Below are 12,307 nucleotides of genomic sequence, written 5' to 3'. Positions count from 1 at the left end.
TACAAGTTGGAAATGGGTTTAACCAGTTCCTGGCTCCACGATCACAGGAATGCTTTCACTTTATGCAGGGGCATCTTGGTGTGGTAGCTGCCAAAGATGATTGTGATTGGTTCAATGAAATCCAAACAAGCCAAAGCACTTTCCATGTGCAAGTCTGCTGTCCTATTGACCTGCTGTTGAGTTACTTTTGTGTCAAACGCGGGCCTTGAGCTGCTCCTTGTTAGGCAGCAGTATCCACAGACATTAAGTATCTAAACGTCCTAAACGTCAGGGTGCGCAACAGTCTGGCTCCATCCTCAGTTTGACGTGATCTTTAGAGCTCTTGCGAAGTGTGTCTGTCTGGATTCATGAGATGATTTCACATGATGATCTGTGGGTTTAAAGTGAAAACCAGCCACATAGAGGTTTCATTTTCTGATAGGTTTATATGTGGACATTCTCCTGCATTCATTTCTTTATGTCAAAGTATTAATGCAGAGTCTGCACATGCCATTATATTTTGAAACTCAACCAGATTCACATTAGTGGAGTACAGCAGAGGAGATGCTTCTGAAGTGTGACGTGCTACGTCTGGTAGACATTGACCAGAACAACGGCAATCAAGCACAGCAAGCAGCAGCCGGAGTGCGATGCAAACACGCCTGATAGGACTGAGGGGTAAGTCTCCAAGCTGCCGCAGAAGGTGAACACAAACCGTCTGCATCCCACATTCACACTTGTTATCAAGTGATGTGTGATGAATTCATATAATGAAGCGTCCACAGAGTCTGCAGATGTTACAAAGAGCCGAGTGATGAGGACTGCTTTGGTCAGCTCTTGGAGTAGTGACGGCAGTGTCTGCGACCTGCCAGCCAGTGTCTATTAGCATGACCAGTCTGTCTGGACAGAAGCAGGGGGCTGATTGTTCTCACAGGATTGCTGGCAATTAGTTTGCTCTTGAGAGAAGGCTCTTCAGGACTTGATTATGATGCTTGGCTTTGTGTATGGTTAACTTTACAGCAGAAGTAGCAGAAGTCGATAACCTCTGTGTAACAAACAGATAACGGATAACAGATTAACCCAACATTAATCACTTGACTTCAAATCTCCAGGAAGAAAAGTTTTTGCTGAAATGCACGTGCACTTTTTGTGACAGTTTGGCATGTATTTTTAACATATTAAAGGGAACATGCCCCGAGGTAAGCCTTTGGCCATCTGCCGCTCTCCTTGGTGCTGGCCCAGTTTCACATCGACGCTGAGATAAGCCCTGTACTTCAAGAAATGTTCAATTACTAGACTAAAACTATAAAAAAAGCAAACAGGAAATTGAGTGTTTACTAAACCCAGCTGTTGGCAGTTTGCTTAATCACACCTAGGACCCTGGCCGGCTACCGCTGCATCATTATTAGCGGTCGCCTGTTGTTTATTAAGTAACAAATCTCTGAATAAGTCTATCCCTGTTCAGTTTCCTCCTTTTGAATTTATGAGCTGTAGAGAGCAATAAAACCAATGGACAGAAGGGAAAGGAAGGCGTCATGGAGGAGGGAGACAAAGACGGAACAGGTGAATAGAGGTGAGGAGATAAACAAATGGGGGGATACATCCAGAGAGACAGACAAAGGGAGGCAGGAGCAGAGATGACAGAGCGGGCCGGCCCGAGACTGACGAAGGCAGAGAGAGAGAGAGACTTATCCAGACTTTCACCCTCTGTTCAATGTACTGCTGCCAGTCGGCTGGAAAGAGAGGCGATGTAAAAACTAGAGGAGAAAATGAGAAAAACAAAAGGAGGCAAAATGAAAGCACGGAGGCAGAAATGAATGGCAGGGACTGACTGAATAAAAGAAAAGAGATAACAGTGAGGAGCAAATTCGTAGTCGGATGGAGAGGTGGATGCAGAGGGAGTGATAAAAATGAGGTTTATTAGGATGTGGGGAGGGGGTTTATCCACCAATCACAAGTAATGAAAACTCAAAAGAGAAGGAAGGATCAGGAGAATAACAAAAGAGATGCCAAGATGAGGATTCTGTAATTGTAATGGTCCTGTGTGTGTGTGTGTGTGTATATATATATATATATATATATATTTATATGTGTGTGTGTGTGTGTGTGCAAGTAAGAAAGCAAATGGATATTCATCATGAATGGTGCATTAAAAAAGCAAAACTACTCATATTATTTATGTCATAGTTCTGACTACAACCAGTCTGCATGCTTAACATAAAAAATGTGAATGTGTGTCCGGTGGTGCTTGACTGAAACAGCCAGTGTTTACATATCTAACAGCCTTTTTTTGTTCATGTGAAGGTGAAGTGAAAAATGTGTGATTAAGGGCGGCAGCTGTCACAATAGCAGCCAACAAAAATATAACTCGCTGCAGATGAGACGTTTGTTTAGGGTCTGTTTTTTTCCAGATGTTTCTTTATGTCTGTCTACACCAATCAGCCTTAACATTATAAGCATTGACAGGTGAAGTAAATAACTCTGTTATTATCTGGTTACCATGGCAGCTGTCAGGAAGTTGGATCAATTAGGCAGCAGGTGGATATTTTTTTTTCTCAAAGTTGATGTCAGCAGCAGGATGTTTTACATGCATAAGAATAAAGGTATAAATATATAGAAATAGACGTACTGTATGTATTTCTCATATCTGCTGCTGTTTGCATCCTTCTGATTTCCTTCCCAATCCTAATGTGCGACACCTGTGTCTGTAGCTCCCTCATTTAGCTCCTCTCACTCCACACTACATCATCTTTGTACCCTGTTTTAATCATCCAGAGTACTTGTGATAGTTTTGAATCTCTCTGGTCCCTGTTACACTACTTTGATCACTTGTAAAACATATTTGCACAGAAAACTTGCTTATTTTGGGCGTGGTGTGTGGGCATGACTCTTTTGGGTAGAACACATTTGATTGTATTTATCAATATATACAAGACTCAAAGACTTAGAATAGACACCGTTAAAGCTAATGCTGTTTGAAAAGTACAGATCAGAAAAGACATTTTTTCAAAGTAGCAGGTAAGACTAAGCCCCTTCTGAAATCAGCAGTAAGACACAAAGAGTGCCACAAACAAGCATTACTGCCCAAAGCATCAATAACCATCCAACAAAGCATGCTCAGAGCATGTGCAAAGACAAGAGCTGGCTACTCAAAGAAACCCTATGAACTTATTCTAAACGAGACCTTATCGAAGTTTAACAGACAAAAGTTATATAGATATGTATTCTGACACAAAGTCTCACCCTATTCTCACCCAACTAGACGATGTGTTTAAATGTCTCAGGCCTCTGATCCCCCTTTTTCTGTACAGGTCCATCGCACACAACACCCCCCCACCCCACCCCCTCTGCTCCATTTCATCATTTTTTCTTGTCACGCTGTTTCCATCTTCCCATATCGCCCCTTCCCTCACGCTCAGCCCGACCCTGCTCTGCATTGTAAAAAGATTTATGGACATGCACAGCCAGAGGTGAACACATCCTCCACTCACACATCAGGAAAAGAATCTGAGTGCACATGTACAGTGAACAGTGTTTTTAATCAGACCACACCTTACAGGCAGGAGCTGACACTGAAGCTGACCGACTAATGTTTTTTTCATTAGGTGGCCAGACCTTAGCATGATTTTCCTTTAGACTGGCTAACACTTGCTATAATGACTGACTTAATGGCTGGATGTGTTAAATCACTCTACACTATTGTGCACACAAACATTAGCATTTACCCTGCACCTTGGACACCTTGATATGTAAACAAAAAACAGATGTCAATAAACCAAAGTTCACTGCTCCACTTTTTTATTCACTGTTAGAGCAAATTTATCAGTCTGTGTCTGTGTTTCCTATAAACACTGAACCCCTGAGTAGTTTGATCCAGTCACAGTTCTAATTAAGTTTTGTTCAAACAAGATGGAAAGTAGGAAGAAACTTAATCAGGCTGTGGATGTGCAGATGGCTGGAAAGTTGCAGACAACATGGTCTGTCTGTTCCGCAGCAAGAAGTGGAGTTAGATTCACTCAACAAAAACTCAGGGCAACACTTTATTCAGTAAGTTCAGGGTGAATTGTACAGTCTGGCTAAACTTAACAACATCATAGCACTTCCATCATAGGTTCCATCTATACCATAGAAGTAAAGACTAGCTGAAAAAATGGTGGAGCAAGGTGAGGTTATATGTGTTAAATTATTGGGACAGAGCCTACTCAAGACACAATCTAGGGTAGGCTCACAAATATCAACAAATGAAGGGATATTTGTGAAGAATCCTGAAGCACAGTTCTACAGGTTGTTACCTTTCCAGACTCATGGCTTTGTACTGTAAGAACAAAGACTAGTAAGACTAGTCCCATTAGCCTGGATTGTAGCTGGTAACTAGCTTCCTTGCGACATTTCTATTAACCAGACTTATGTGTAGGGTCTCAGAACTGCACAGCTGAACTGCAACTTCAAAATATGCATCCGCTTACCAGCATGCAGAGAAAAATAAACCTTGTCAGCATAGTTTACACAGGCTGCAGCTCCATGTTTGTTTTCATACTCACACACCAAAAGCACCCCACCCCCGTCTACCACGCCGCCCGCCTCCCCCAATCCTTGCCAGTGGGTATCTGGGCCTGCCAGACCCCTGAAGTCTGGCTTCCTCATCCGTTGCACCCAACTTCCTGCCCATGGGTGTATATTGTCGTTCTATAACATATGCATTTATACACTGTATGTCAGCCACAGGGCCAGCTGTGTCATACTGGTTGCACTCCATAGTAGGCAATTATTAAGCTGTTGAAATGTGTTGCTTAGACACAGCATCCCTTCTTGGTGCAACGTATTCTACACGATATAATTTTATTGCGTGCAATGTAATGTAATGTAATGTAAAGAGACTGGGTTGCCATCTTGCAGCTCAGTTTCTCTGTTGACTGTGGGGTTCACTTAACTCACTGTCATGTTCCTGAGACCACTGTTTCCTTTCTTGTGAGCTATGATGATGAAACCATGGCTGTTTGGTATTTACTGTGTGTTGTAAAATACACCCGATTGTGCTATGTCTTCAGGATATTTAGATGTTTCAAGTGTCAACAGACACTCTTGCCCCAGTGACACTTGTGTCCAAGTGGCCCTCTACACCACGAATCCCCCCTTCCTGATCTAGAACCACCAAGAGGCTTTCTCAGGTGCCTCTAGTATATTCAAAGTCACGTCAAAGCTAGCAGCAGTGACTGACTAGCAAAGCCCTGACAGCCAACCTCTACTGATTCGTAATGGGTTCTCCAGCCATTGCTCTGGCATTCGGTGACCAGCTCTGCATATTTTGCCCCTTTGCATTTGTTGGCCCCTCTCCAATTCGGTCCTCCCAAGGGGCAGAGTGTTCCACGTAGGACCACTTGCTTTGTTAATGGTCTGATGTAATCTGATCAGTGGCTACGATTTGTTCTGAAAACTCCTGGAAGCTGCCCTCTTAGGTCAACCCACAGCTGCCAGGTAATAAGAAGCCTTCCAGAGGAAGTGAATTGTGGTTGAATCTTCTCCCCATCTCTGAGGAAAGTCATTGACTCATGTTGGATTTTCTGGTTCCTGCAGTTCTGGATTGCTGCGCAGATTTTGTCGGCTAATGCCCTCAAAACCTGGTCACGAAACCAGCAATACCTACCTTTGAAAGAAACCATTTCCTACACCATTACACCGCCAGCAGCAGCACCATAGGTGCAATAGACAGATACAAGCCATGTTTGGTCCATTCGTTTAATATTAATTCACTCAGGTTACACCACTAGTTCTCTGCTTCAGGATCTGGGTTGCTTTGCATTCTGATCTGCTGTTTACTAGGTGACACAACGTTACATGATGTTTGTTTAGATCAAACAGATTAAAAAAAAACAACAGCAGTCTTCCAGTGAGAACAGCAGGAGGACAAATGGTTGGCCAATCACGCACTGCGGGTGCTGTTGTCAGGTGGATGGTGAAAGCACAACAGTGATCTCTATTGACTGGTGAGGACGAATCAATTCCCCTCCACCACACACAGGAAATTTGTGAGAGTGGAGATGATGTCAGCAGTGATAGAAAATAACGGCAATCCTCTAAAACTGAAATATTTCTTGCAGGTCTTGTGTGTAGTGCACATATGCATTCAAATCACACAGAGGATGACTGAGGTCTATCTGACATCAGACGGCTTTTTCTCCCACACTCTGATCTGTTAGCAGTCATGCATGCGTCTGATCATTGTCTTTAAGTGTACGGGAGCAGAAAGACGGTCTTCAGACTTTGTGGCCAGACTGTGTGTCGTGTCACTTCCAGCCCTAGCTGCGAGCACAGCTGGGTGTGTGTGATTTCACTTTCCTCCACCACACCGCACCAACCGCCCCACTCCAATTCATCTCATTTCCACACCTCCCGCTCATTTTTGACTCTGCCGTGAACCGCGAGGAAAACATTTCATGCAGACGCCAGCTTTCCCACTGTTAGCAGGAAGCTGCTTTGTTTTAGTGGACAAAAAATACGCTAATGCAAGCATGTAGATTTCCACATTCAACGACAAGGTTCACAGTCGTTAAAATCCTTTGATCTCATTTGCATAAGTGTGCTATTTGTTCTTTAAAATAACTTCACGCTCACATTGTGTGGAGAAGAAGCATACATATACTAAATATACACACACACACACACACACAGACATCCATGCTGTTTTCTCCCTCAGTCAGTCCTGTTTACAGAGAAACCAGTGTAATTACCGAGTTTTACGGCTGTGATTACCACAGGCAAGGACCTTAGGCTGCAATATTGGTACATCTATTCCCTTCCTCTCCTCTTTTCTCGCTCTGTGGGTCTCCTCTGTTGTCTATCGATCTTGTTTGGGCCACAGTGTGTGCAGAAGCAGGCTGTGAAGCTATATCAACTAAATGACCAGACATTCTTACTCCTTACATTAGCCACGGTTTCAAAGCCAAACCCCCCTACTGCGTAAATGGTGTCAGAACACACACAAATCCAGACGGCGCACACGTGCATCGGTGGAGTCTTCAAAGTGGTAGTTAATACGCCGCCCCACTGGGCGAGCGATACTGGAATTGACTGGGTGTGACAGGATGCTTACCATTCCCCGCGACAACAGTGTGTGAGTGTTTTCTGATGGGTGTCCGTTTTGTGGAAGTGTGGAAACGTGTGAGTGAGAAATGTGTCAGCTCTGGTCAGTATGTGTGGGTGTGTGTATGACAGGTGGGGTGCAGCGAGTGCCATTTTAATTTTAATGATGAAGTCAGTGGAGTAGAGATAGTTCTAATTTGCTGTGGCCTCCCCAGTGGCCCAGCATAATGGACTGAAAATGGGCTCTGAATTAAAGTTAGTGCCGTCGAAACACGACCAGGTGGACTGGTCTGAAAAAAGAAAAAAAAAACCCACACAACGTTGCACGCTCGGCCACATACACACCACGGCACTCAGAGCTGCAGGAGCTGAGTCACACTATCAGCGGGGATAGATGAGCTGCAGTCGTTGACATTATTAGTTATCATCATAATCTCAGACCAGAACCTAGACCTGTAAACATGAAGGGGTTGTGATTTGGAGAGAAGCGGAATTTAAAGAGGTTTGAGTTGGAGTTAAAGGACTCATCCTGTAATTCACCATCCCACAACAACATCCTATTTCTCCGTTTCCTGCACCTTATCAGCTCAGTGTGAACTTTGGCTGTTGTGTGGAAATGGAGGAAGTCCAAATCTGCCAATCCAACACCTACCAGTAGACCTCAATAATAATGCCTGGTACTGCTATCTGGTTTGAGCAGTCTTTAGTCTAAATTTGGTGCAATTACCTGCTACCCACTGGTGCACACTGCATCCAATTGTTATGCTGATTGTATGATACAGATCAGACGGCTCATTTATAACTGTTGCATACAGACAAAACACCATCTTGAATGCACATATTGTCATTACCAGTTGCACAGTTTGGACACACCCTTTCATTCAATGGTTTTTCTTCACTTTTATTATTTTCTGCAGTTTAGAATTATGCCGACATCCAAACTGTGAAGAAACACGTGGAACTGTGTAGTTCATGTAACCAGTCACATATGTTACACAGAATGTATTTTGGATTCTACAAAGTAGCCATGTTTTGCTTTGACGACGGCTTTGCACAGTCTTGGTTCTCCACTCAACTTCATGAGGTAGTCACCTGAAACATTTTCCCAGCACTCCTTGAGGGAGTTCCCACAAATATTGAGAGCTAGTTGCCTTCACTCTGCGGTCCAACTCATCTGACTACACCAGTCAGATGAGTTGGGGGTCATTGTCCTGTTGAAAAAAAAATATGCTCCCACTAAGCACAGACAAAATGGGATGGCATGTCACTGCAGGATGCCTATGGTAGCCATACTGGTTAAGTGTACCATATTTTCCGGACTATAGGACGCACCGGAGTATTAGTCACACCAGCGGGCCAGCATAAAGCACTACGTTTTTAGCGTAACGTTGCCTCTTACACACACATGCATTTCAACAAGTCCTCACACGGAAAAATGATTAGCTTCACCGCACAGAAACTCCTATAAACATCCTGTATATGAGTCAAAGGCAACTACTGTGTGCTCATACAGGTGTCACGTTCCATGAACGTGCGTGTCACCTGTGCTTGGAATGCAAAGTGTGGACAAGCTGGAGGTGGAAGAGAACCGTCAGGAGAGGGACAGAACAGCTACCATTATATTTGTAATGGGACGTCAGGACACAAGGCTAACTAATTGTATATTTTTTCATATATAAGTCACACCTGAGTATAAGTCGCATACCCAGCCAAAGGATGAAAAAAAAAATACGGATTTAATAAAGAAAAATCACCAGCAACAGCCCTACACACACCATCACATCTCCTCCATGCTTCACAGTGGGAGCCAGCCTGTGTAGAAACTGCTCACCTGGACTCATAAGACAAAAGTACAGGTTTCCACCGGTCTAATGGCCATTGCCTTTATGTGTAGACTCAACTGAATGAGAAATATTTATTAAGTACAAAGTTTGAATGTGCATTGGCGTCCTAGACCCCGTCGTGAAGACCACATCTGAAAAGGGGGGAAAATGCAAGAGGAGAGGCCGCTGGATCAGAAGATCCCCCGGGGTCTAGACCTGGTGGTGGTGGAGAGCTGGAGGGCAGGAGATAGGAGGCCTGAACTGGCGTGGATCTGGTGGTGCTTGGGGTGGAGGAGGGTTGCCGGGTTCGATGAGAAGACAGCTGGAGAGGAGATGGAGACTTTTAAATTTCGTGCTATGCTGTGATTGGTCAGGAGAGGGATGGAAAGCGACAGCTGAGCTTTCTTGCTTACCTGACTTTCAGGTGTTAAAATAATGATGGAGTGTCATTTCTGTTTTCAATGTAGAGAACTGTGCATCAATCTACCTCTGTTCAACACAATTGAAACAAAACTCTGTCATCAAGATAAAACATGGCTATTTTGAAGATTTTATAAATAAAACATTGCAACATTGCAATTTTGAGAATGAGAATGTGTGCCAAGAAATAATGACCCACTGAGAAAGGGGAAGCACTCTCCACATATGGACAGTGTAAATCCCAAAAGGGTTTTTTTGCATGAGGCTTAATTGTACTCTTTACTAGTGTGGCCACCAAACAAAACTATAAGCTGTGCCTTTAAACCTCAAACTGAACACCTTCATGTCTATCTCTGGTAAATGTTGTTTGCTGCTCTTTTACTTTCCCCCCTCCTTCATGGCACACTGTGAAAACTCACTCGTCAGCAGACTCATTTCTGATCATCAATTTTCACAAGCTGCTTTGCATTTTTATGGTTAAATGTAGGCATTTAAAAGGCATAATATACATGCACACATGTCAGGTAGACTCTATTCTGTCTCTTTTGTTCATGCTTTTGTATGCTTTTAGTAAGGATTCTACACATCTACATGTGTTTGCATGTTCTCCCTGTGCCCACATGAATTTTCCCAGAACCAGTTATGCATTATTGGACATTAATTGTAAAACATGTTATTGCAGTTATGTACATTTGTTATCAAATGTGTGACCAAAATGAGAAGTACATTTTATTTCAAATAAACAAAAAATGCAGCCAGTCGTTTGATGTTAATATACAGTATAAGTTGCCAGTGTATTTTTATACACTTTCTCTGAAACCATTAGATTGTGAGAATGTAAAATGTTTCACTTTGGTATATTCCCTTTTTGTGTGCTAAAGAAATATTTCATGGAAACCCAGCAGTGTTTTTTGAAAGCACTTAGCTTTAAGTGACAAATTCACACTTCAAGCAGCATAATGGATCTATGAGTCGTTATGAGTGTACTGTTGACCAAATGAAGCAAATTGAGGACGTGTTGTTTGGATCTTAATATTGTCCCCTTTCCTGATTTTGGCTCATGGCTTACACACCTGATGCATGCAAAACCCAGGTACACCTGTCCTAGACCAGAGTTCACCTCTTCCATATATGTGCCTGTGTGCTAATCAGATGCACTGAAAGGTTTTCATTCTCAACCAGGGGTATAGTCAAAGTAATGAATATCTACTTGAGCGGGTGTGTACTTAAATCGTGATTTATTCCAACAGTGGGTACTGTACCATATATTTTTTTTCCTACAGAAAATGGTGCCAGACTGTCATAAAAGCTAAATTGGCAAAATGATAAAATTCAGTAAAACCATGTGTTCCTAAATGATACTTTTTTACCGCCATAAGAAAAGGCAGTAGGGTGTGCCGAGGTGGACAGATCCAGCTGCTCAGATTGTCACGATGAGTTTGTCAGTGCGACTGCAGTTGCTTGGAAACAACAGGCTACGTCCTGTCATCATCATTATTTGTTGTGTATCAAATTTCTTCGTGTGTTTGTGTAATAAATCACACAGTCTGTGTTTTGGTCTGTGAATAAGAAGTTTGTGAACAATTATACTACGTGGTCTAAAAAGAGTATTTGTTGCAAATGGCCCTGGGTAAGATTGATTTGTCAGTGAGAGGACAAACTATAGTTGAAGTTCAGTCTGTCATTCCTGCAGATCTAATTTGAAATCTTGAGGCAATAGGACTTCACCACACCATCAACTTTAGTGAATAGACTTCTTTCTCCGGTTGATGCTTGTTTGCTTCACTGTGTGCTGATAAAAAAAGTAAAGGGCTCTGTTTCAAGGCAAATTAGATTTCTCTCACTTCTAGTCAAAGCAGAGGGAAATAAGGAGTCGAGTAACAGACAATGAGAAGGAAAGTGTTTGTGGAGGCAGTGACAGTCCATACGTTTTTTATTTCTCCTCTTGTTGTCAGTGGCATTGTTTTGCAAAGAGTGTATCAGAGCACAATTAATCACTATCTCTGTAGGGAGTGAATAGGTAGGAGGGAGGAAAGTGACGCATGATCCAGCTCTGAAATACAGTTGCTACTTTAGAGGGAATAATGAAGACAGAAACACAGTCTTAAGTTTTAATTATTGGCTTACATCCCTTTCATTAATAGCTTCTTCTAAATGTGTAATGATGAGATCAGGCTGTGAGAAATCATAAGGTATAATAGTTTGGGTCTTGGCTACCATGGCATCCACAGTATGATTAGCTGCCTAATAGGGATTGACTGACACATTCATTCCACACACTAAAGCGCTTTTATGTTACACGCTCTACTACCAGCTCATTGCACAAAACACAAACAGGTAAATGTTAAATAAGTTGGGTTTCGCTTTTCATCTCAATCAATTTCATCTCCTGACCTGCTCTGTGTTTGTGGATGGGACAGGGTCCCAAGTAAAGGCTAGTCAAGTAGCAACTCTAAAGTACTCCCTTAAATACATTTTTTCAGAGACAGTTTATGTCGTTTTAGCTAGTTTTTTTTATCACATCTTTATGCAAAGGCATATTTTTTAGCACATACTATTAAAATTAATGCTCTTTAAAAAAATAAATAATAATGTCACAGTTACAGCTGTGTGGGAGGGGTGTGCTCATGGCTGAAGTGGGATGTTTCAAGATTGCATTTTCTTCCAACATAGTACTTGTGAGATAATTTCTACAACAGAGAGGGGGGTCAGAAAACAGAATTGTATTGTCCATCTTTATATGCAGTCTATGCTTTCAGTCTACCACGTTTGCTGTTGCCTGAACACATGGTGTACACTGCATATTATTGTATTTCACAGTCAGATTTTTTTGTTTTTATAATTTATAATAATACAATTATTCATGTAGTACTACTATGATATAAATATGTAGTAATAGTAAACTTGTACATGAGTGCTCATCTTGCACCTTGTTCCATTCAAAGACTTGTAACTCCATCCACTTTAAAGTGACTGCTGGCACGACCATATTCCATTTTTTAGAA

The sequence above is a fragment of the Parambassis ranga genome, chromosome 13, assembly GCF_900634625.1.
Source record: "Parambassis ranga chromosome 13, fParRan2.1, whole genome shotgun sequence".
Lineage (NCBI taxonomy): Eukaryota > Metazoa > Chordata > Actinopteri > Ambassidae > Parambassis > Parambassis ranga.
Note: the sequence above shows the minus strand (reverse complement) of the source record.